The sequence below is a fragment of the Azolla caroliniana genome, unplaced genomic scaffold, assembly GCF_043228905.1.
Source record: "Azolla caroliniana isolate FFs.n. ecotype wild unplaced genomic scaffold, voAzoCaro1.0.p SCAF_22, whole genome shotgun sequence".
NCBI classification, from domain to species: Eukaryota; Viridiplantae; Streptophyta; class Polypodiopsida; order Salviniales; family Salviniaceae; genus Azolla; species Azolla caroliniana.
Window position 1 is genome coordinate 8,486,274 of NW_028230457.1, and position 26,792 is coordinate 8,513,065.

The window sequence follows — 26,792 nt, forward strand, 5'->3', positions numbered from 1 at the left end:
ACGGAGAGAAAGAGAGAGAGAGCTCTTAACCAAGAAGAAAATATATTATCATCCAACAACGACTAAGTTACAAGAGGTTGGTTTAAGTACCAACTAAGCTAGGACAAGTGCCCTTCCAATTATTTACAAAACTAGCCTGGTATGTTCATGAGCTAGTGTGAAACTTATCTCTATGGGAAGTTGAGTTCGATTCTAAACACGGAGTCTAGCCCCCTTTATTTTGTCCAATGCTAGCTCGAAGTCCTCTGAGCGTCTTTCAAGTTCCCTTATCCGCATCACCAATAGGTCCTCCCTACTCATTTTATTATCCCATGGCATTGCCATCCATGATGTGATTGATTCCTCAATAGACATTATAGGTTTCTAACCATACATAAGTTGTGTTGGCATAAATTTGGTCATGGAGCTATGGGTAGTTCTATCCACCCATAATGCATAAGGAAGTAGTCAAGGCCAATCTCCAATCTTTCTTGCACATGCTCAAATGAGTGCCTTGACTGTCGGGCTATTCCCTTGCTCTATCTTTCCATTTGCTTCTATGTTGTATGCAGTTGTAAGGGAATATTTAACTCCACGATGTCCAAAGAACTCTTTAGCTTCATCCACATCCAATTGTTGGGCTAAAATTCCCACCCTACCCATTTGTATCCTAGTGTGAACATGTCTCCATAGTTAGGGATAAGTTACCCTAAATATATATGTGAGAGACAGAGTATTGTAAACTGAGGTCAGTGGTAATGTAAACTTTTGTCTCTTGTCCAAACTCTGTATAACTCTCTCTCTCTCTCTCTCTCTCTCTCTCTCTCTCTCTTTGTGCATACCTTCTTGACAGGAACAATGAATGTAAACCTTCATTCGACTAGTTGTTTGTTTTCTAATTCCACACAAAGAATCCTCATACGCTTTCACATCCATCGACCATGATCTCATCTGTCATCAGCTGACCCAGACACACACTTTGTCAACAAGTGATCTCAGAGCGATTCAAACTTTCGCAACAACATATGGAAAAGGATATCCGATTGAAGGAAAAGAGACTGTCATCAGCTGACCTAGACACACACTTTGTCAACAAGTGATCTCAGAGCGATTCAAACTTTCGCAACAACATAAGGAGAAGGATATCCGATTGAAGGAAAAGAGCACGCCAACATTCTTGCTTCCAATAGAAGATGTCCTCGAAATCCGTATTGGCATGGAAATCCCAAAGTTTGATGACAAACATTTTTCCTTGTGGAAGGAGAAGATGCAGGATGTACTCATCATTTGACGCCACATTGAAGCTATATGGCCCAACACCAAACCAACTTTAATGACGGTAGAAGAATGACGATCTCTAGAAGAAATTGTCAAATTGACTATTCAGATGCATCTGACAAAAAATGTCTACATCAGCATGGCGAAAGAGACATCAACATTTTTCTTGTGGGCAAAGTTGTAGCCTATCTACGAGAAAAAAACATCCTCATCTATGCTCATATTGATCCGACATTTGTTCAATATGAAGATGGAGTTAGAGCCGAAAACCTACAATATTAACACCTTTAGTTGGTGTTAGCCGAACTCTCCTCTCTGTTGAGAAAACGGTGTTGTGTGAATCTTCTCACACTATGTAAAACAATAAATAATAAAATAAATACTTTATATTAGCTTAATGGCATGTTGTAGAAAGATGAATGTTTGTGCTAAGAACACTTTGGCCACTTTGTCTTGATGGAATATGGTGGCCAAGTTCCCAAAATTTGGAAACCGACCGGTAAGCAAACCTGGAACCCGCCGGTAAGCAAAATCGGAACCGGGCTGGTAAGCAAAACCGGAAACCGGCCGGTAAGCAAAACCGGAACCTCGCCGGTAAGCAAACCGGAACCGGCCGGAAAGCAATCCGGAACCGGCCGGTAAGCAAACCGGAACCGGTCAGTAAGCAATCCAGAACTGGCCGGTAAGCAAATCAGAACTGATGAAATCGGCAATTGGATGGTGTCGGTAACTGGGCGGATCCGACAACTGGTGACGATCGAGAAGAACAGATGATAAGATCATGTGGCTAATTAAAATCAAGTGAACAAAACTAAAGTAAAGGTTGTGTGGACGGTCGCATGCAACTAAAAGAAAAAGCCGTGCAACTAAAAATGGATGTAACTAAAAAGCCATGCAACTAAAAGAAAAAGCTATGCAACTAAAATTAGAAGCCATGCAACAAAAAGTGGAGAGGCATATGATCAACGGGAGAAATCCATATAAAATTCCCTTTTTTTTACACAGGCTCTCTCTCCATATTATATTTGTTTTCTTTTCCTTCTTAGCTCCCCTATCTTATCGAAGCCATATCTCTCAAGTAAACCCTAATTTCCTTACGGAAGCCATATCTTACTCATAACCCTAAATTTCCATACGGAAGCTATTCAACTCATAAAACCATAATCTCTTATCAAAGCCAAAAACCCTAATTTTCTATAGAATTCATATCTTAATTTCCTCTTATCTATTACTCTGGTAATCTCCATTAACTAAACTTTTGTAATCTCAATCTTTGGTGAACCCAACGTGAAAGAGGCGGTAGGGAGGATATCAAGTGCAACGATGGCTTCCACAAGCAGAACTCAAGGAGAGGAATTAACGAAAGGCATGGTGTCCGTAGTGGAATACATGCTGAAGGTGAGAGATCGAGAAGCTTTAATCGACGAAGCTGATGATCGTACGATTGAGATAGCTAGACGATTTGGTGGCAAGAACATCACGGATTTTCTTGCTACCTATCGGAACGAGATGCAACAAAGGGATGTCAATGATCTCAAACAAATTTCTAGCTTCAAACGTGTGTTGGAACCAGGGATCCGCGAGCGCGTCATGGAGATCCAAAACAAGCATACAACTTGGGCAGAGTTCGAAAAGGCGCTTCTTGCTGAATACATGCTTGAAGAAACATCACGGATGACTCGACATACACTAATGATTTGGATCGAGAAGAAAGGAAAGAATCTGTGTGCATCGGGAGTATGTGCGGAATTCGAGCAGATGTACAACCGATTTCTGAGTGTTGATCAACAAGTTCTCGATGGAGATAAGTCTTGCTATTACTGAAGGCGGTGGATACAAAAGACCGGCGAGAATTGGGCGGTTTTTTGGAGGACAAAACGCAACCAAATGGCTTGGTAGCGGACTGGACGACAGTGAAGAAGGCTTGTAGCCGTCTTGATAAGCGTCAACAATGGCAAGAGGAAACTGATATGGGGAATCTACAAACATGGAGGAGGAAAGCACCTGCGATGGTCAAGCCTAACAAGCCGATCAACAATTTCGACAAGAAAGCGATGGAGGACTCTATAATCGAAGAGCTCTCCAAGAAATTTGAAGCAGTATCGCTGACCAACTTAGGTCGACGCGGGCCCAAGGGAAAAGAAGCGTATAGATGTGTGTGGTGCGACAGCTTCAAGCACTCACGAAGGGAATGCGTTGACTTGCAAGAAGCGATCCGCAAGAATGTCGTCTATTTGGATGGCAACATGATTCACTCGAGTGAGACCCGGAAGCCACTACGAGTGAACTTCGGAAGAGGTGGGCTGAAAAAGATTGTAGAAGAGGAAGATGCAAGGCTTGTGGAAGCTATGCACTATGATCAAGCCAAATGCTGGGTTTTGGCCGACGGTCTTCGAGTGCGAAGAAAAAGGCAAAATCAATTCGGAGGATCTAAAACTTGCCGACCGGAACGTGCGATGAGTTACCGGATGGTCAGATCCAATCAATGAAAACACAAGCTTTGCAGAGGTTGTGTGTGACACCTATGAAGCCCTTGTCGAAGAGAAAAGGAAAAGAACCAGTGAAGAAGATGGCACGTCAAAGCGTCCCAACACGAGGAACAAAGGGAAAGAAGGGCAAGTCCCACCTATACCACGAAAAGAGGTTGGAGAAACAAGCATGAGGCCCGTTGGATCGAGCCAACCTGCTCGGATGGAAGTCGATGAATCAACGAAGAAAGGAAAAGAACGAGTGGCACCGACTTACAAGCTAAGGTCGGACATAGAACAAACAACTGACTTGTGCAAGGTCCTTGAGGAGAAGGTTTTACATAGTCATGTCGACCTTACTTGGAGAGAACTGCTTGGGATCGTGAAGGAGTTCCATGATACTATCGTGGACCTTATAAAAAGGAAGCGGCAACAATCTGATGAAGAGGAGGTAAAAACAAGTGCCATAACCATGGCAGGATCGGAAAAGGAGGAAGAAGAAGAAGTGATGGTGGATAGCCATTACTCTCGACCTCATTGGGCAAGAGCGACAATGGAGACGCCAGTGAAGATTGGGGAGAAGAAAGAAACCGTGGTAGCCTTGATTGACCATGGCTCGGAGATCAACCTCATGTCGACCGAGTTCTACAAGAAAGGAAGATGGCCGATTAATACAACCACAGATGGAAGATTCGAGCAGCGACGAAGGCTACGGAGGACTTGTACAGAGCTTGCCCCAACGTTAAAGTCAAGATCGGGGATGTGGAGATTGATCAACACTTCTTCGTGCATGACTCGGCTTCGCATCCTGTCATCCTAGGACAACCGTATATAACATCATCCTGGATGGAGACCAAGGTGTTTGATAATGGAGCAGCCTTCGCGCGCGTCAAGAGTCTTGATAGTAAAAGATATTTTCAATTCTAGACGGTGTGAGCTAATCATGAAAGGAACTGAGATAGCCTTGGAGGAGAATCCTCAGATTTTTAAAGCGGAATATTGAAGCATGGGGCACGAATAGTCCGAGCAATCATAAGTCCCCACAAAGAAGTAGAGAACATAGATTGAAAGGAGAAGCAACATGCGTCACACCTAGTGGCGCATGCAAACTAAGACTACTCAACAAGAAGGAAAAGTGTCTGATACAAGACTTCGAGGAGGTGCTGAAAGAAGAAAGCATAATCAAAGAGGAAGAATTCGTGTCATATATTCTGGAGGAAGCCTCATTTAACGACACCATCGGCGAAATCGAGGAAGTCGTGGACTTGAGCTATCCTCACCATCAACATGTGATTTCGGTTAACTCCGTCAACATGTATACTATCATCGATGAATATCATTGAGGCATCTTGATAGAGGAAGCTGAAGTCAACACAAAATATAAAACCGTGGATAGGAAGATCAAGCCAGTTGCAGTTCCGCTACCGGAAGATAGCTGGCAAAAGATGAAGGAAGTTGCAAAAGATCCAAGCTTAAGGAACCCAAATACAATTGGTCACATCTTCACTAAAGAGACGAAGGGAAAGCTACGAGTTGGAAGGGAGGATTTCCTCCTTCTTGAAGAGGAGCAAATGTTCCGCGAAATGCTTGAAAGACATGGGAAGGCGTTCTCATTTTTCCCACAAGAAATTGGATGTGCTAATTCAAGGATGGTAGAACCGATGGTGATCTTCATGGTGCCGCATGTGCCTTGGAATTTGAAACCGAAACCGGTTCCAAGAGCACATCTACCGAAGCTGATCGAGCTCTTAAAGGAGAAGGTGAGGATGGGAATTTTGGAACCGTCAAACGGTCCTTATTCTAATAGATGGTTCACGCTGCCAAAGAAGAATGGATCGTTGCGATTCATTCAAGATCTTCAACCTGTCAACAAGGTGACAATTCGGAATGCTGAAATCGGTCCAAGTGTGGATGAATTTGCCGAGGCATTTGCGGGCCAGTCCATCTACTCCATTGGTGATCTCTACTCTGGCTACGATCAATTCCAGTTGGCAGTCGACAGTCGTGACATTACAACCATGAGAACTCCTATCGGGTTGGTGCGGATGTGTAACTTACCTCAACGTGCGACGAACTCGGTGGCTCATATGGTGAATGCCATGAATAAGGTCTTGAAGGATTGCATCTCGGATAATATGAATGCCATTCTTGGATGATATCCCGAGAAAAAGATATTTGGATGAAGAGAAGGATGAATCAAAAGATAAGGATGGATGTAGAAAGTTCGTTGTGGATCATATGAAAGATTGCGAGAAGGTGCTTCAAAGGCTTGAAGATGCGAATTTGACATTTTCGGGAGAAAAATCCGTATTCGGGCAACCAGAGATCTTGGTGGTAGGTCACTTTTGTGGAGCATACAGTCGGAAGCCTTCGCCATCCAAGGTGAATGCAATCCAAGACATGAAAGAAGAATGCATAACCCAAACGGAGGTTCGAAGGTTCCTTGGAGCATGCGCATTTTATCATATTTGGATTCCACACTATGCCCACATTGCTGAGCCATTATATGGTCTACTAAAGAAGCAGAGGTTCGAATGGACAAGCGAGCATACAATCACCATCCAAAGGCTAAAGAATTTGTTGATGGAGGCACCTGCATTACGGAAGGCGGACTATTCAGATGGCAAGCCCATTTTTGTGACTGTGGATACTAGTCCAATCGGAATCGGATGGGTTATCAACCAAGAAGACGAAGATCACAACCGATATGCAATTCAGTTTGGCGCGAAAGTGTTAATGACAAGCAAAGAAGGTATGCCCAAGTGAAGAGGGAGCTATGGGGAATCGTCTTGGCAATCAAATCTGATCGTGATTACCTTATTGGAGCAGAAGTCATAATTGAGACAGATTGCCTACCAAATTTGGGTATGATATCTGGTTGTAATACACCGGATATTGCCATGTTGCATTGGATTGCATATATCAAATCACTCAACCCGAAGATCCGTCATGTAGCTGGGAAGCGTAATGTCGTTGCAGACATGCTATCATGAGCAAGATACGACGGAGAAGAAGATCAACATTTTGATGAAGAAGATGTTGGCTTGGATTTCTTTATAAGTTCCTACGCTTGGGTGCTGACTACTTTCATAGAAGAGGATTACGAAGGTGAATTCGTGGAGATTGGGAAATACTTGAGTTCTCTCCAAAAAGATGAATCATGGTCGATGGAAGACTTCCATCGAATTTGGAAGAAGGCATACAAGTATTTCCTTAAGGATGGAGCTCTTTGGAGGAATGCAAAAAAGAAGAACGGGACTTTAATGAGAGTTGTCTGCAAGCTAGAAGACCGACTAAACCTAATGTCCGAATTTCATGATAGTGTTTTTGCAGGCCATCGAGGAATATGGGCTACGTTTGCGAAGGTTAAGGAGAAATATTGGTGGCCAGGCATTTACAAAGATGTAGTAGCTTATGTGGAAACATGTAAGGAATGTCAGATGTTTTCAAATATTCGCCATCGAGATGAACTTCATTTGACTTACCCGTTGGCTATGCATTACAAGTGGATGGTGGACATCGTGATGATGCCAATGGGGCGATGGCAAATGAAGTATCTTGTGCTCGCGAGAGAGCATCTTACCAATCAAGTTGAAGGGCGAGCATTGAGAACTAAGGAGACATCATCGGTATGCCGATTCGTTCTAGAAGATGTTATTTGCAGATATGGATGCGTCGGCAAGATAGTGGCTGATAGAGGCGAGCTAGACACCAATGAAGCTAGAGAATTCTTCTCTAGGATGGGAATCAAATTATCTCTTACCATGGCGTATAATCGAGAAGCAAATGGGGAAGTGGAACGTGGACATGGACCGATTGTGAAGGCTCTAGCGAAAGCTTGCCATGGGAAAATAGGAGAATGGCAGCGTCTATTGCCATTTGCACTATGGGCTGACAAGACTACTCATAGCACAGTGACGGGATACATGCCGGTAGAGCTCATATTCGGACAAAAGCCGATAATGCCTGTAGAACAAAGTATTATTTCATGGTTTCCATTGCCATGGCAAGATAAGATAAGTAGAGAAGATCTTCTAGCATTGAGGATTCGTCAGTTGGAGTGGAATTTGGAAGATATAGAAGTGGCTAAAGTGCGGCTAAAGAATGCAAGGCTAAAGAACAAGAAAGACTTCGATAAACAACATCGACTTCGCCTGAGGAAAATCGTTGAAGGAGATTGGGTGCTAGTCTATGACAGTAGCGTAGACAACCAACATAGTACAGCTCAAAAATTTTCACAACGATGGTTTGGACCATATGTGGTGAAAAAAGTGGAAGAAAATGCAACATATCATTTAGTAGAATTGGAGGGTACACCACTTGCCTTGCCAATTTCCGGTAAAAGGGTCAAGATCTTCAACAGAAGAGATAGAATAGAAATTGGATTCGAAGCTTTTGACGATTCTGTCTTGGGCATCGATGAAAATGTATTGTAAACAAAGGTGGAGCCTCACCAAAATTGGCACATACCGGTGGATGTGCTGGTTTGGTGGGGGCGAATGTCATGTGAATCTTCTCACACTATGTAAAAGAATAAATAATAAAATAAGTACTTTATATTAGCTTAATGACATGTTGTAGAAAGATAGATGTTTAAGAAGATAGGGAAAGTAGAACTATGATTTATCCCACATAGATAGGAAACTTAAGGCTCTGGCTATATAACCACATTGAGATCCCTCATTTTTCATTTGTGCTAAGAACACTTTGGCCACTTTGTCTTGATGGAAGATGGTGGCCAAGTTCCCATAAATCAGAAACGGACCGGTAAGCAAAACCAGAACTGGGCTGGTAAGCAAACCAAAACCGGCCAGAAAGCAAACTGAAACAGGCAGGTAAGCAAACTGGAACCGGCTAGTAAGCAATCCGGAACCGGTCGGTAAGCAATTCGGAACCGGCCGGTAAGCAAATCGAAATCGGCGAAATCGGCAATTGGATGGTGTCAGAAATCGGGCGGATCCGACAACTGGTGACGATCGAGACGAACAGATGATAAGATCATGTGGCTAATTAAAATGAAGTGAAGAAAACTAAAGTAAAGGTCATGTAGATGGTCGCATGCAACTAAAAGAAAAAGCCGTGCAACTAAAAATGGATGTAACTAAAAAGCCATGCAACTAAAAGAAGAAGCTATGCAACTAAAATTAGAGGCCATGCAACAAAAAGTGGAGAGGCATATGATCAACGAGAGAAATGCATATAAAATTCCCTTTTTTTTTACACTCAAGCTCTCTCTCCATATTATATTTGTTTTCTTTTCCTTCTTAGCTCCCCTATCTTATCGAAGCCATATCTCTCAAGTAAACCCTAATTTCCTTACGGAAGCCATATCTTACTCATAACCCTAAATTTCCATACGGAAGCTATTCAACTCATAAAACCATAATCTCTTATCAAAGCCAAAAACCCTAATTTTCTATAGAATTCATATCTTAATTTCCTCTTATCTATTACTCTAGTAATCTCCATTAACCAAACCTTTTGTAATCTCAATCTTGAGATTGATTGTAATCTTTCTTTCCCTTTATTAATGAAATTTGTGAATCTTTCTCATTTTGTATTAATTGTTTAATATAATCATACGAATCTGATATCTTCCAATCGGAGGCCCCGGGGTCTTGCCTCAAGTTCACGTATCGTCGTCGTATTTTCGCGACAACGGTGCCTCCGGATGGAAGAGCCGAGATGATGACTAACTCGGGAGACTATATTTGAAAATAGCCAAAATGTGCCCCATGTGGGCTATGTATGTAAATAGCCATAACGTTGTATAAGTATAAATACAACTAGGGATCACTTTAGTAAGATGTGGGTTGTGAGTTACAAGAAGGTAGTGGCCTTTATAACTGTGTAAAATAGAGAGAGAGAGTGTGTGTGACTTAGAGTGTAATTCTACAACCGTTTGTTGACGAAGAAGATCTCGAGGTTGTCGCCTTTGAGTTTCTTGTTGTACTTCCTCTCAACATATAGTGATATGTTTTGGAGTTTGAAGACTCCACGTGGTTTTTCCCGATTTGGGTTTCCACGTAAAATCTTGTGTCTCTGTATCTTGTTTTTTTCCTTCTGCTTTTTGGTCTGTGTACTAGCTCTCTTGTTTCTACACCCAAATACGAATGTGAAACTGGTTGTGGCCAGTTGATTCTTAAAAAAGTGGTATCAGAGCAATGGAAGACTCGTTCGGAGGCATGTTCAAGTTAATTGGCTCCAACTACTCAGTGTGGAAGTCAAAGATGAGAGAAATTCTCGTGTGCAAAGACCTCTGGCTATCAGTGCAATTTGGAGATAAAAGGCCAGACAAGATCGATGCAGTGACTTGGGAAGTGTTCCATCTGAAGGCGGCCACATATATAAGGTGTTTTATAGAGATGAGTGTATACAACAACTTTGGCGAAGAAACAGAAGCTAATGTCCTATGGAAGAAGCTCAATGTAATGTTTGAGAACAAGAATGACGTGAACCAAGTCTCTGTATTTCGAAAAATTGTGAGACTCTAGTATCAGGATGGCTCCAGTATGGCGGAGCACATCAATGCCTTCCAAGGACTAATGAACCAAAACAACTCTCTAGAAGTACCTCTTGCTGACCAGGTATTGGCACTATTGTTGCTAGGATCCCTTCTAGACAATTGGGAGATGCTCGTTGGCACATTGGGTAACGTCGGGCCAAAAGGGAAAAACTTATCCCTAGAGTAGGTGAAATCGAGCTTGCTGAATGAAAAAGCTCGCCGGAAGGACCAGAAGTCCAATACCGACCAGAAGGCCTTAGTCATGGAAGGTGACACGATTCGGGAAGAAGCCGAAATCGAAGTCCCCAGAACCAAGATAAGGCAGGGACCAGGTCGAAGTCGAGGGGATGGCCCACATGCTTTTATTTTGGGAGGCTAGGGCACTTTCAGAAAAACTGATGGTGTAGAGCCGAAGAAAATCCCGGATAGGAAGAACACCTTAGCAATCCCCGCGACTGAGGAGGAGTTGCTGCTCATTAGTGAGCAAAACGAAGTGAATCTCGTCGGCAAAGAATCGACATGGGTGGTTGATTTGGGTGCGTTGTTTCACCTAACCCCCGACCGAAAGTGCTTCTCATCCTATAGAGCCGAAGATCTCGGATCTGTAAAGATGGGGAATGAAGGAGCATGCCGAATCGTCGGCATAGGAGATGTTTCTTTGGTAACCTCAACCGTGTGGAGACTCGTGTTGAAATCGGTTCAACGCCAGTCTTAAGCCTCTTAAGCTACTACTGTACATTCTCTTCACATAATATATATCTTTTCTTATCATCTCTCCCTCTCTCTCGATCTCTCTCTCGATCTCTCTCTCTCTCCCTCTCACTCACTCTTTCCTTCTCTCGAGAGTTCTTCACCTCTCTTAGTACTAATACTTCTTTTAGTACTAATTCCTTCTCTGTCTTAGTACTGTTCCTAACAGTTTGAACCGATTTTGTCGATCTTCCTTTCCTCCTCTTCCGTTCCTCCTTTTACTTTTATCTTCTTATTAATCCTCTTATCCTCCCTAGTAAAATGGAAACTGTTAGCGCTCAGGAATACCAATCTGTTTTCTCAGAGCTCCAGTGCTTAAAAGAGAAACTTGTGGCACTAGAACAAGAAAATCATCGCTTGTTGGGGGATCTTCAACAAATAGCGCTGGAAAAACAACAACAACACGGGGAGCTAACACTACGTGTACAACAACTCGAAGTGACTATCATATCATTACAACAACAAGGATCAAGCACTCAAGGGATTCACAAAGAACCCAAGATCGGTCTTCCAGCAAAATTTGATGGGACCCGATCACAGTTTAGAGGGTTTTTGAATCAGGTACGTTTAGTGATACAAATGCATCCTTCTCGATATCCCACCGATGCATCACGAGTGGGACTAGTAGGCACTCTCCTTAGTGGCTCAGCGTTTGGTTTGCTCCATTGTTGGAAAAGGATTCTCCATTATTAAACAATTTTGAAGAATTTATAAGTGAGTTTAAGGCCTGTTTTGGAGATACTGATAGCATAAGGACTACAATCAACAAAATCCGGCGATTACGCCAAGGTGATTGTCCAGCTTCCGCATACGCTGCAGATTTCCGCCTACTCGCTGCCGATATCCCTTGGGATGATCACGCATTGATGGATCAATTCCGTTATGGCTTACGCAACGATGTCAAGGATTTACTCTTGACCTTCCCCGAAGAGCCAAAGTCAATAACAGAAGCAATTAGTCGCGCGGTGAGATGCGACAACCGCCTCTTCAAACGACGTTCGGAACAACAATTCCAGATTCCGAGGGCAAGATTAGAGCCTACCTATGCCTCAGTGGTAGCGAAAGCTTTTCCGAGGGAGTCATATAATGCGCCTCCAGCAAGTACTCCAACTCCAATGGAAATTGACACCACACGTTGTCTTGGACCGCTATCGGAAGAAGAAAAGCAACAACGCCGAGCAAACCGACTATGTCTTTATTGCGGTGGACCAGGGCATATCGCAGTAAACTGTCCCCATAGGCCAAGAAGGCAGGTAAACCAAATAGTTGCTAGTTGTGATTATACTAAACCCGAGTCTATTTCATTAGGGATATCTGATAGTCCTAATAGTACTAATAGCCCAAATCTAGCGAACAAATTTGATGTCCTTAGTCAGTTAGAAGAAGAGTTAAACGACTAAGTCCAGCCAAAATAGGAGCCGTTTGGTTGGACAGCCCTAGATCTGTGCAGCCCATTAGTGGTTCCATTCCCGCTAAGCAAGTTAGCAATGTGTTCGTAGCCCAAGTAACAGTTAGTACTAAAAGTACTCCTCCAGTACATGTCTTAGCACTTCTAGATTCTAGAGCTAATTCTTGCTTCATGGATAGGAAATTTGCCCAAGCTCATCAGATATCTCTCAGAAAACTCCCATGTCCTGCCCTTGTAGTAGTCGTCGATGGTCGTCCCATTGCCTCAGGAAATATCATAGAAGAGTCAGAGCCCGTTAATGTTGTCCTAGATAATCTAGCATGTGTCATATCATTTAATATAATTAGCATCCCAGAACACCCCATTGTCTTAGGATTACCATGGTTCGAATTACATAACCCAGACATAGATTGGCGGACAAGAGAAATCCGGCATCGAAAAGCCCGAGGGTCTACTCATGAGATTGCAACGATTTCACTACATCAGTTGCGTGAGTAAGGATGCAAGGAAGAAATGTTCCTCTTCGCAATATCAGTAAACCCCTCCAGCACCACTAAAAAGGATTCCACCGTTCAACTTCCAGAGAAGTATCATCAGTATGCCGATGTGTTTGATAAAGTACAAGCCAGTACGCTTCCTCACCATCGACCATATGATTGCCCCATCGATTTACAACCGGGGAAAGAGCCACCTTGGGGACCGATCTACAATTTGTCACCAACCGAACTGGAAGTCCTCCGAGCCTATATAGAGGAGAATTTCGAGAATGGTTTCATACGACATTCGAAATCTCCAACCGGCACACCCATTTTCTTCGTCAAGAAAAAGGATGACTCACTTCGGCTCGTTGTAGATTACCGTGGCTTGAATAAGGTTACAATCCGAAATAGGTATGCACTCCCCCTTATCTCAAGTCTTTTAGAACGGATCAATGGTGCCAGGTTCTTCACGAAGATCGACTTACGGGGAGCCTATAACCTCGTACGGATCCGACCAGGAGATGAATGGAAGACCGCGTTCCGCACCAGATATGGGCACTTCGAGTATACGGTTATGCCGTTCGGCCTCAATAATGCGCCAGCAGTCTTCCAGCACATGGAAAATGATATTTTCCGAGATCTCTTGGATGTGTGTCTAATCATCTATTTGGATGATCTACTGGTTTACTCGAAGACCCAAGAAGAGCATGATTCTCATGTACTGTTAGTACTAAAACGACTTCGAGAACATGGTCTCTATGCAAAGCTGGAAAAATGTAGTTTCGGGTGCAACCAAGTGGAATTTCTCGGCTATGTCATTTCCTCAGAAGGCATCTCCATGGACCCAGCTAAGGTCAAAACGGTGGTAGAATGGCAGACTCCGCGTTCGGTGCGGGATGTGCAATGCTTTCTAGGCTTTGCCAATTTTTACCATAAGTTTATAAAGGATTACTCAAAGCTCGTTTTGCCTCTTACACAACTTACTAGGAAGGGACAATCGTTCGTTTGGTCTGAAGAAGCGGACATGGCTTTTGAGAATCTTAAACAGGCATTTACATCGGCTCCCATTCTAGCTCACGTTGATCCAGAAAAACCATTCATCATCGAAGCGGACACATTGGATTTTGCATTGGGAAGCATTCTATCACAACGAGGTAATGATGAAAAGCTACATCCTGTGGCTTTTCACTCACGCAAGTTTGACGCCGCCGAAATCAACTACGAAATTCATGATAAAGAGCTATTGGCTATAGTGGACTCTTTTATGCAATGGAGGCATTTTCTAGAGGAATCTTCTCATCAAGTCACTGTATTCAGTGACCACAAAAACCTCGCCTATTTTCAAGACGCTCGTGTGTTAAATCGACGTCAAGCTCGGTCGGCCCATTTTCTCACGCGTTTCGACTTCAAGATTACATATCAACCTGGGTAACATCAAGGGAAAGCAGATGCATTATCACGGCGTTCGTACCTAGCACCGCGTCCCGGGGAGCCAGCTTTCGATAACCAAAAGCAAGTAATCTTGGGTCCGGCACGACTGCAAGCAACACAGGTCTTTGGCATGCCCATGGATTCCCACGTTATCGATATCATACGTGTGGACCTGAAGACAGATGCTTTCACCCAAGCTATACTAGCACAAATTGATCCCTCTCGAGCATCGTGTTCACAGTCGCAACCACCAGGTACGGACTATCGGCAATTCAAATACCATGATGGATTACTCTTCTTTATAGAACTTTTGTATGTTCCTAATGGTTTTTCCTGCCTTCAAGTAGTACAAAACTGTCATGACACATATACAACTGGGCATTTTGGTAGTACTAAAACATTAGATTTAGTACAACGATCATTCTGGTGGCCCCGTATGCGACAATTTGTCGAAGATTTTGTTCGGACTTGTGACACATGCTGCAGAGCGAAAATACTAAGGCATCATCCATATGGTTTATTAGAACCATTACCAATTCCAAGCAAGCCGTGGCAATCCATTGCTCTAGACTTCATCACAGATCTTCCAGTCTCTAAGGGGTTCAATGCGATTCTAATAGTGGTAGATCGATATACGAAGATGGCTCATTTTTTGCCATGTACTAAGGAAATCTCTAGTGAAGACACCGCCGAAATTGTCATGCGTGAAGTATGTCGACATCATGGACTTCCCGATAGTATCGTCAGTGACCATGGACCCCAGTTCGTGTCAAAATTCTGGAAGCACCTTTTTAAAATGCTCAAGGTCACTTGTAACCTCTCCTTCGGCTACCACCCACAAACAGACGGCCAAGCCGAACGAACAAATCAAACGTTGGAGCAGTACCTGCGGTGCTTTCTTAGCTATCATCAGGATGACTGGGCAGATATTGTCCACTTCGCCGAATTTGCCTATAATAACTCTATCCACACATCGACTAAAGTTACGCCATTTTATGCTTATACGGGATGTCACCCCCGGTGGTGTGTACTTGAAACCCCAGAGGTGTCCACAAATCCTTGCGCGGAGGATCGTTTGGAACGGTTACGCAAGTTACAAGCGGATTTAGCTACTCATCTCCAACAAGCTCAGCAAACACACAAGGTTTATGCGGATCGTCATCGACTCCCATGCAGTTTTAACATTGGAGATCGGGTATGGCTACTCCGACGACACATCAAGACTACTCGCCCATGCGAGAAGTTAGATTATCGGTGATTAGGTCCTTTCCGTATCATAGGAAAGATTAATGATGTCGCTTTTCTTCTCGATCTACCTCCACAACTTCGGATACATCCGGTGTTTCATAGTTCTCTCCTTGAACCCTATAAAGAGAGCACCATCCCAGGACGTATTACACAGCCTCCACCCCCGATCGAGCTTGAAGATGGACCTGAGTACGAGGTTGCCGCCATCCTTGATTCCAAGATTGTTCGCAACAAGCTCTATTATCTAGTCGATTGGCTAGGATATAGTCCCAGTGAGCGTACTTGGGAACCGATAGAGAATGTCACCAATGCTCGTGCACTTCTTGAAAACTGCCATCATCAATATCCAGACAAACCGGGTCCTCAATCCAAAACAACTCGTTACACTCGTCGTTTTAAAGGGAGGATAGTGTCATGATATGGCAAGACTCGAACCCATGACCTTATGCTACATGGGTCGAGCTCTTGACCATCAGACTATACATTGTAATACGTAGAATATTATTTTCATTTATGTTTTATTATAGAAAATTGATGTATATTCCAGATTTCTCTGGAACATTCTAGAAACTTCAGGAGTATTCCTTAGAACACTATAAAAGGAGGCACGAGGCATTATTTCAAACCAAATCGGTTCAACGCCAGTCTTAAGCCTCCTAAGCTACTACTGTACATTCTCTTCACATAATATATATCTTTTCTTATCATCTCTCCCTCTCTCTCTCTCTCTCTCTCTCTCCCTCTCACTCACTCTTTCCTTCTCTCGAGAGTTCTTCACCTCTCTTAGTACTAATACTTCTTTTAGTACTAATTCCTTCTCTGTCTTAGTACTGTTCCTGACACCCGCAAGGTTCGGATGGGTGTTTGCTTTGAATGTGCAAGTTTAAAAAGCATTGCAAAGAGTGGGACAATAGATGAAGAAATAAACAATTATAACTTGAATTTATTAAAAGAACATCGAGAAAACCAAGTGTTGGAAAGATCTAAAGCTATTCACCATCTTCAAAAAGCACTTGAATCACCGGAAAGGTACATGTGCTTGATTATAGATGGAATGGATTAGAAGTTTTTGCCACACTTTCAAAGGTTGCCCAAGGATATTGTAGATGAATGCCTAGTGCATATGCACTTAGTAGGTTGTCTTCTATATTGTACAACAATAAGGCCTCAAGTGTTCCTAACTTATCCAAATATCCACAACGAGCCTAATCTTACAGTAACAATGATGCAAAGAGTTTTGCAGACTTGGCAAGGTTTACTCCCACCAGTACTATACGTGCAATTAGACAAAACGTCGAGAGAAAACAAGAACTCGACTGTGTTTGGTTATTTACGCATTTTAGTAGACAAGGGTATTTTCAAAAAGATTAAGGTCAACTTCTTACTAGTTGTTCACACACATGATCACATAGATCAAATGTTTAGTCAGCTCTCCAAGAAATTAGTGAGATGTGATGCTTTCACACTTCCTATGCTGTCAAAGTTGATCACTGAAGCTTATACCCCAAAGCCAGATGTACAACATTTAGATGAAGTTTATGATTTTAAACGATTCTGTGTGAATGGTGATGGGACTTGATGTAGCGATCTTGTTAAGCTTAATAATATAAGTTTTAACCACGTCTTCTTGATCCACAAAAGTGTGGCTAGTCACAACCAGACGATGTTGTATGCCAAACAATACTCATCTAGTTCGCAATGGGAGCCACAAGACGGATGTAAGCTCTTATTGCATTTCCCAAATGCACTAATCTATGGTGTAGAACAAATGCCCAATGACGACCTCAAAAGATTGGCTACTAGTAGTTCAATTGAAGAACAAAAAATATATTGGGTGCGGTGCCTTGAGGAGAAACACAAAAATATTGAGGGAACCAAAAAGTACGTTGGTGATCAGGATGTGGAATGGTGGGATAACTTCTTTAATGATCAACGTACGATATTAGATAACTACTTTGCGGGAGTATGGCCACTACAAAATCAATTCGAATGGAATATTGGTGGCCCATCAATGGAGAACATGACTTGTTTACAACCACTAGATAATCTTGAATTGAATAATCTAGTTCGCCCACGACAAAGAGATATTTACGTGGGACCAAGATTATCGCATGTTGCTGAGGCGAGATGGCAAGGCAATCTACATGAGTTGCAAGTTGGTATGTTGGTTGCAACATTAGCTGGGGGTGATAAGTTGGGCCATTCCTTTTGGATTGCTAAAATCATTGAAATTACTATGGATGATGAAGGCAATCCAGTTCAATCCATTATGGTTCATTGGTATCATACGTCTTCCAAAGATGCATTTACTAGGAAGTGCTCTTTAAAGATGGTTAAGGATGTCGGAGGCACAAGCAGAAAGCGGAGAAGAAAGAACCTACCCAACACGTCTACTCTAACACTTGATAATGTCGACATACTCGTGTATGACTTCTCATTGACCAAAACAAGCCATCTAAGACAGACTACAATCAAGATAATAAAAGAGAAGGTCCTAGATGTGCATGTTGACACATTACAAATACAAACAAGGAATATGTCTAATAATCACGATGACGTTGGATTGCAATTGGAGAGGATGCGACCCCACAAAGCTCTTCTAGTTCATCGGGTGGGTCTAAATATACATGTTAGTCATTTTGTAATTTTTTTACATTCTCTTGTAAATTTCACATGTCGATTATTAGGGGCATTTTTTGAAAGCCCTAAATTTTTGGACATGGTATAAATAAATATATTTTGATTCAATTTCGAAAAACCTTTACGCATGCGATGGTCCTTTTTGTGAAATGACCTACTTTGTGTCTTTTTTGGACGGATTGTTCTTAAATTGCGACATATTACCTATTTCAAATCACGCGGTGTTTGCGTGTTTGTGAAGAAATTCGATGGAGGAGATTTCCTCATCCTCTTGCTGTACATGGATGACATGTTGATTGTCGGATGGGACCATATGAAGATTCAAGTGCTGAAGAAGGCCTTGAGTAGGTCGTTCTCGATGAAAGATATGGGTCCGGCAAAGCAAATCCTGGCTATGGACATTGTTCGAGATCGAACAAAGAAATTGCTACGACTGTCACAGGAGAAATACATGACGAGGGCGCTCCACAGAATCGGCATGGAAAGCGCGAAATTGGTCGGCTCGACACTACTGACTAACTACAAGCTAAGCAAAGATCAATGTCTGAAATCGAAAACCGAGAAGGTTAAGATGTCAAAGGTCCCATATGCCTCAGTAGTTGGAAACCTAATGTACGCGATGGTATGTACCAAGTCGTACATAGCATACACAGTCAGAGTGGTCAGCCGATATATGAGCAATCGTGACAAAGAGCATTGGGCTGCTATGAAGTGGATATGTTTGTTACCCGTATAGGTGTACGAGAGGGTTAGGTGTAATGTGGAAGGAGGTGTGTAAGGTGTAATATGAAATGTGAATGTGTGAGTGTTAGGTGGGGTAAGTAGGTGTACCTACGTCCAGTTGGATTTTGTAATGATTAGATCTTATTCTATTTAAACCCCACCCATGGGATATGAAAATAAATAAATATATTGAAGTTACCCTCAAACCACGTTTTTCTCAATTCTCAATTCTCACTCTCTCACTCTCTCACTCTCTCACTCTCTCACTCACTCTGTGCATCTCTTTCTCTCTCTCTCTCTCTCTCTCTCTCTCTCTCTCATCTCTCACATTCAAAATCCCTTGGGAGGGGGGTGGAGCCAAGCATAAACAACGTCGGTACTTGAGAGGCACCTCGAGCATGTGTCTTCGATTCGGCTCGGGTAACCCCACATTGGAAGGTTACATGGATTCAGACATGTCGGCAAATGTAGATACCAGCCGATCCACGACTGGATATGTGATGACTCATGTAGGGGGAGCTGTTTCACGACAGTCGAGGCTGTAGAAGGCCATGGCATTGTCGACGACGGAAGCTGAGTATATGGCCGCAGTGGAAGCCGACAAGGAAATAACATGGATGAAGGAATTTATCGGTGAGCCCGAAATTCGACAGGAAGAATTTCGACTCTACTGCAATAATGAGAGTGTCATCCATCTTGCCAAGAATGTCGCCTACCACTTGAGGACCAAGCACATCTAGAGGAGATACCATTGGCTCTGAGAGCGAGTAGAAGAGAAGGACTTTGCTCTGATGAAGATCCACATGGATGAGAATGGATTGGATATGCTGATGAAGGTGCTATCAGCCGAAAAACTAAACGCGTGCCGACAAAGAGTTGGTTTGGTGAAGTACTCCATGCCGGAGTGAAGGGGTAGTTTGTTGAGAAACATGTCCCTCTAGATGGGAAGAGAAGAGCTGAGTTGATGAGTAACTTGGCAGAGGCCGAAACCGAAATCGAGGATATAGCCAACTTGGGAGACTATATTTGTAAATAGCTGAAATGTGCCCCATGTGGGCTATGTATGTAAATAACCATAACGTTGTATAAGTATAAATAAAACTAGGGCAAACTTTGGTAAGGTGTGGTAAATCATTGTTGTATGATTAGGTTGTGGGTTACAAGAAGGTAGTGGCCTTTGTAATTGTGTAAGACAGAGAGAGAGTGTGTGTGAGTTAGAGAGTAACTCTTCAACCGTTTGTTGACAAAGAAGATCTCGAGGTCATCGCCTCTGAGTTTCTTCTTGTACTTCCTCTCTACATATAGTGTGATATGTTTTGGAGTTTGTGAACTCCATGTGGTTTTTACCGATTTGGGTTTCCACGTTAAATCTTGTGTCTTTGTATCTTGTTTTTTATCTCTGTACTAGCTAACACGTTCGCGTTCACAAGTGGAAAGATCGCACAGTCCACTTGTAGAATCTTCTTGAAAATATCGAAATATACACTCTCTACAAAAATTGGATGCACTTGTATCACATGTTCCACAACTTGATTAGAATTTGCAAATATAAAAATACATGATAGGTCTCCGAGTGGAGATCATTAGAAATTCAAATAAGTTTGGATGTGTTGATAAGTTAATGTAGGCATAATAAAGTTCAACAATGGTTGAATATCTCACTAATGTGCAACATGGCAAACACTAAGTTAAAGACTTATATTATTTTGGTACGTTTTAGAAAAATATGAGGTGTACTTGTAACCATACTAATAAAATGAGTTATAATTTATACTTTGACCCATACTCGTATGTATATAATTGTGGACAATGTAAGACAGTGAACTTTAGGATAATGTGACGGAAATAACAAACCTATTAAGGCTTTCAATACTTGTATTTAAAATTGATCTAATCTATTCCTTAGGTGATTCATACGGGCTCAAACTCCGAACGATAACGCTAGTGGAATTACAAGCGTATAAAAACATGCGTATAACGCTAGTGGAACCATTATCAACACACTACACAATCTAGCAATGGAAGAAAAACATAATAGTTTTAACAATAGAAGACAAAGATCCATAATATATGGACTAGTATATATTAGACACGGAATGACAATCTCGAAAATTGATCGCAAATAACAACATAGACAATCATGGCAACAATTCTAAGAGCATGTTATGTTAAGGTAAAGTTTGACCAAAATCAGCCTTAATGTAAACTATTTCATGTTTCTCCATATTGGTAGTCAGCAATGCATGCAGTGAAACCAATGTCATAAGTCAACAAACCAAGTATATAAAAATAAAATTGAAACATATAGAAGATTATAAAGAATGGAATACACCAAGTAGAACCTAAAATTTGTATTAGTAATGTGAATTCCAAACAATACATTTCGTGAACAAAAGAGTCTATTACATAGGAATCAAATCGTCAATGTCATTTTCTTCTTCATCTCTTATAGAAGTCTCTTTGGCTATACATCATTGTCTTCCCCTGCTAGCCGAGCCAACATAATATCTTCTATAAGCTCATCATCAAGCTCTATTAGCTCCCCCGGTTCCCCGACTAATGGAGGAATAGGCTCTCGCGAAGCAGGTTGAAACCTTTTCGTATCAGCAAGGTTCTTTGCACCGACCTTCTTGTCCTGGTCTGGGCACTCCCACAAAGCCTTAATCATCATGTTTATAAATATAACTTGCTCCTCATCCTTCTCCAATGCAATTGTGTTTCTGAAGAGCTTAAATGCACATGTAGACGTTGTCCCTGTGAAGAAAGCAACAAGAAGAATTAGTTTTCAAACAAAAAAGAATCAGTGCTGGTTATCTCAAGATCGTTAACCTAGTTCGACGAATACCTGTGCCAGAAAAGAGGTCTAATATCCAATCTCCTTTTACAGAAAACATCTCGATCAAGCGCATCATAAGCCATTGAGGTTTTTGGTATGGGTTGACAAGTCCTCGTTCTGGGGTGGTGACATGTCGCAAATTCTGTGTCACTGCTGGATATACCATCAGATTTGAACCTCCAACTTCATTAGAATGCTCCTTGATTCTTTGTTTCTTTATTTCATCGAAGTAGCCAACCGTAATGTAGTCAATGGCATTTACGAACCGAAAGGTTGGCCCTCTATTGACATTGGTTTTTATCCTCTAACAAATATTGCATCGAGTTAAGAATAGATTGAACAATATTAAGAAAGGCCATTTAGTGAATGAGACTTATAAATAATCCTTACCATGCAAGGTTCTCGATGCCATGGCACAAGATCTCAAAGTTTGAGCAACCGAGTACCCTTGGTCCATACTATGAAAGACAACTATCCTCCACAAGGATGCAGTCGTTAGCTCAGCAAAATCCTTGAGCATCTTCTCTAACTTTTTGAACCTAAAAGGTTCATCATTGTATGATGACCCTGCCATTCGAAATCCGTATGGAATACCAGCAATCATTAGCGTATATTCCTTCTTTGGCACTTTTTGGTTAATGTCAACGACATCGCCGCAAATCACATTGTAGTAAAGATCTCTAGTAATGTCCTTTTTGTGGCTTAAGTTTTTGAAGGAGCCATCTTCCTCAATTTCGTACGCCTTGACTAAGCGACGCTCCTTTTCTTTTCTAGGTCTCTTGAGATGTGCAAGGAAGGATGTTGGGAAATCGTGTATATCCTTAACTTCTCCTTGTTTCTTGCCACGACACGGTTTCTAATAGAAGCAATAAGACATAAAGTATTATTACACAACCTCTACATATGAGGAAAACTTAATGAAAAACACCAATACTAACCCAATCCTTGAATGTAATAAAATACTTGGATAACGCCTTATATGAAGACATTAGAGGATAATCCTCGGTCACTTGTTCCCAAATTATACATCCAAGTTGTTTCATCATAATTTCTTGGATCTTCATGTACACCTTATGACTGTGAAATTAGAAAACGAGGTTAGAACTTTCAATTGCACCATATTGAATTCATTATCACTATTTGAAAGACTTACTTATTGAACGCAGTGACCATTTCTTCAAGGATTAATTCTTTCGCCACAACCCTTGACAAAACAGACACAAGAAGCTACTTGTCCTTAATACCTTGCATCACTCTCCGCTGAGACAGCTTCATGTCGTCAACCGCTTCTTCAATTGTCAAATCAATTTTCTTGTCCGCTTGTGACTTTAATTCTAGTTGAGGGTCTACCTTACATTTCTTTTGTCGTTGACCCTTGACCTTCTTATTCTCCCACATTGAGAAGATTTGATCTTGTAGGTCCCATACTTCTCCATCTCTAAAGGCAAGTTGAAACCAAGACTCATATTTCCAAAGACCATCCGACTTAACATTATCATCCACCACAATGCCGACCTCATGAAGGCATTGACGTTGTAGGCTGGGGTGTAGCTTCACATGAAACTTTTGTTTGACGTCCAGGTATTCATGGTGGAAGAACCTTATCCGTTCAATAGATGACATTTTTAGCTTATAGTCGTTGTCATTGTTGTGGTCCCATGCCAAAGGCTTTGCTTCTTCAGTTGTGAGGCCCACGTATATTTTGCACTCGGCATACTTGAAGAAGAAAGTCGTTGGGTGCTCTCTAACAAGTTGCTAGCGTGCTTCAGCCGAATGTGATCCACCAATTACAAAGTAATTGTATTGATCATGCTTTCTCATGTCGAAGTCCTCAGTTGTGGAATATTCTTCAGGATCTACCATCACAATGAAAGGCACAACTGTAGCATGCTGATTTATTTTCATTTTTTTCTTGCTATTCTGAACATGCATTCGGTGTGGCTCTTTGATCTCAAGTGTTCTTCGTCTTGTTTTTACATCTATTGGGGGCTAATGGATGTGTGTTATAAGCAAATTAAACACTTGCCCTTTTCTCACCAGTTTGCGCTGAATTAACTCTTTCCGTATCTTATTCTGCTCGGATGACAACACACCAGATGTCAACTCAGCACCTGGCCTCCCCTTAGTGTTCTCATCTCTTGGTTGAGCTTGATGAGTCGGAGTCCGACATTTTAGTGGTCTTCTTTTTTGCTGGTCTTGATTGCACTTTAGATGCCCTTTTTGGGGCCTTCACCGAGGAGGGAAAGGGCTCCCTTAGAGTTACATGGCCTTGTAAATAAGGCCTCAAGGTGACAATAAGGTTTTGTGAGCTTTGTAGATCTTTTTTAAAAGATTTTGGCCCATAAGATTCCTTTACTAGTCGATCTTCAGAAAGTTACACTTTACATACCCCCTTCGAGCACTCTATCATTACTGACTGAATCTAAATCTTCGTAGTCAAATCGTAAAATACGGCAATACATAAATGCGGTGTCATTTTCAAGTTGACCGTCGCCCTTCTTCTTTGTCGTATACAACATGACTTTTTTCTTGGAGTCGACGTACTGCATACACCATTCCTTATCCATTAGATCACGGTCAGGAAGGTCCGCACCACCTGTAGTAGCTAACATTTCCTTTTGGCTAATTCCGTCTGATGGTTGAGATTTTGTCTCCTCGTTGAAGAGAAGTTTTTTTTCCTCTCTTCATATTTTGAGGAACTATTTGTTTCTGGGTCTCAATTGGAGAGCCCTAAATTCGGAGCTTTATTCTTCACGGGTCAGTCCGACAAGTTCTCAAACGACCTATTTAAGAAAGGACATGCGAAAATATAAGTTAGTTGGTTGCCTAGATTAAGGTTGCATATTGAAATATACATAAGTAGACCAAGACAAAAACTAGCAAGTGATTTTTGCTAAACTCTAAATATCAATCATACTTTCTGTGAACATGATAGACCTTTATTGTGAATTTAAATCTAGTAAGGGCTATTCAACTTCGAATATTATATATCTTAATAATTTTACAAGGATATGTATCATATTGGTGGGTAGGTATGGTTTATATTGATTCCATATCTCATATTGTTGAGAATTCTCATACAATGGATTTGAATTTGGTATCATAAAGGTAATTCGTAGGTTATTTTCTATTATTTTAAGCTATTATAGGACATAAAACTTGTTGCAATAAGGGTACTAAATGTTACAAAATGTAGCAAATGCCACTAAAAAAGTCTGAATTGGACATAAAATTGGTATCTTTTCACACACATATCAATATGTTGCCCCAAAGACACAATATTCCTGGATAAAGTTTGTGTTTTATACAGGAACTCGATACGACGTATCAAGTTATACAGTAACTTGATACGTCGTATCGAGTTCCTGTATAAAACACAAACTTTAAACAGGAACTCGATACGACGTATCGTGTTCTTGTTTATTTATATAGGAACTCGATACGCCGTATTGAGTTCTTGTATAAAGTGGGGGATTTAAATAGGAACTCGATACAGCTTATCTAGTTCTTGAGTGCTAAAACATATTTACAAAAATGTCTGAACTGCCAGGTGCTTACCTGGATTCTTGGCGCTCGCTCTTCTTCGAAGACATGATTCTCGTCGTCGATGCTTACGGGGAGATGAGGATTTGGTGCTGCATGATCTGGGTTGTTTCTGCTCTGTGTGCTCGTGTGCTTTGTTCTGCGTGTGAGTGATTGCGAAATGAGGGGGTCTTCCTATTTATAGGGATTGACCATTGTGGTTAAAGTAACTACAGTTGGTAAGCTTAAGGTTAGTTAGTTAGACCTAAGAAAGACTTTCATTGACCTTAGGACACTTTTTTCTTAGACCTTAGTACACTTTATTTAGTACATAACCTTCAATGTACCAATGACTCTAATGGATTTGAATTAAACGATGCTTATGAATGAATAAATGATTAAATACTCAAACTAACATATTAATGATTATTTAATACTCAAAACTAACATACAATGCCTTTGAAGGTCATAAATAAAACAATGATAGAGGTTCATGAATGAACCAATGATTGAATACTCAAAGCAACATTTTTACGACTCTCTAATGTTTTGTATTAAAGATGTGGCCATGTATGAACCAATGATTTAAAAGGCTTATATTTAAAATGGTGGGCATGAATGAACCAATTATTGAGAAGTTCTATATTAAATATGGGTGCCATTAATTAACCAATGATTTTAACTTTAAACCAACATATATGGCTTGGTAATGATTGTAAATATATTATACCTAATGGCTAAAGTAAATTTAATTTAAATTATATATTATAGGATTAATAAGGTATAGAATATAATTGATTCGACTTTATACTGACTAGTTTAAGTAATTATTAATATGTTGATTAAATTTATTATATTAAAAATAATATATTTATTTATTGTATTAATATAATATTAAATAATATAGACATTATATTGAGGGAGTTTATGTTTAGAGAGGAGCTTATCAGTTTTTTATATTAACCCAAGCACATAACTTGAAGAGCTTTGTGTGGACCTTAAGCCATGAGTGAAGACTCGCCGTTCTCGATTGAAGAATATTGTTTGTCATCAGACTCTTCGTTTTCTACCGAAGAGTATTGTTTGTCGACAAACTCCCCATTTTCTATCGAAGAATATTGTCTGTCGACAAAGTCATCCATTTCTATCGAAGAGTATTTTTTGAGCTCATCTTCACCTACAACACATGTGAATAATGACCATGTGAAGAGTTCTTTATTGAAGAATACGATATTAATAAAGATACGGAGAATGAAGGTAGTCCTAATGAATCATCGAATATCACGGGCGATGGTCACAACAAAGAATTGGATTGTAACAAAGTCACCCCAACTTCTATGCAGGAAGAGAAATCTGGAAGACCTATGCATATTAGAAGAATCCCACGTAGAATTCGTCTGGCTAGATTTAACTTGGTGACATCAGATAAGCAGATTGGATATGATGTCAACAAAATATGTTGTGCCCGTGGTTGTATGTCTATGATTGGAAAATCAAAGTTGTGAGAATTAAGGCGGTACTATTT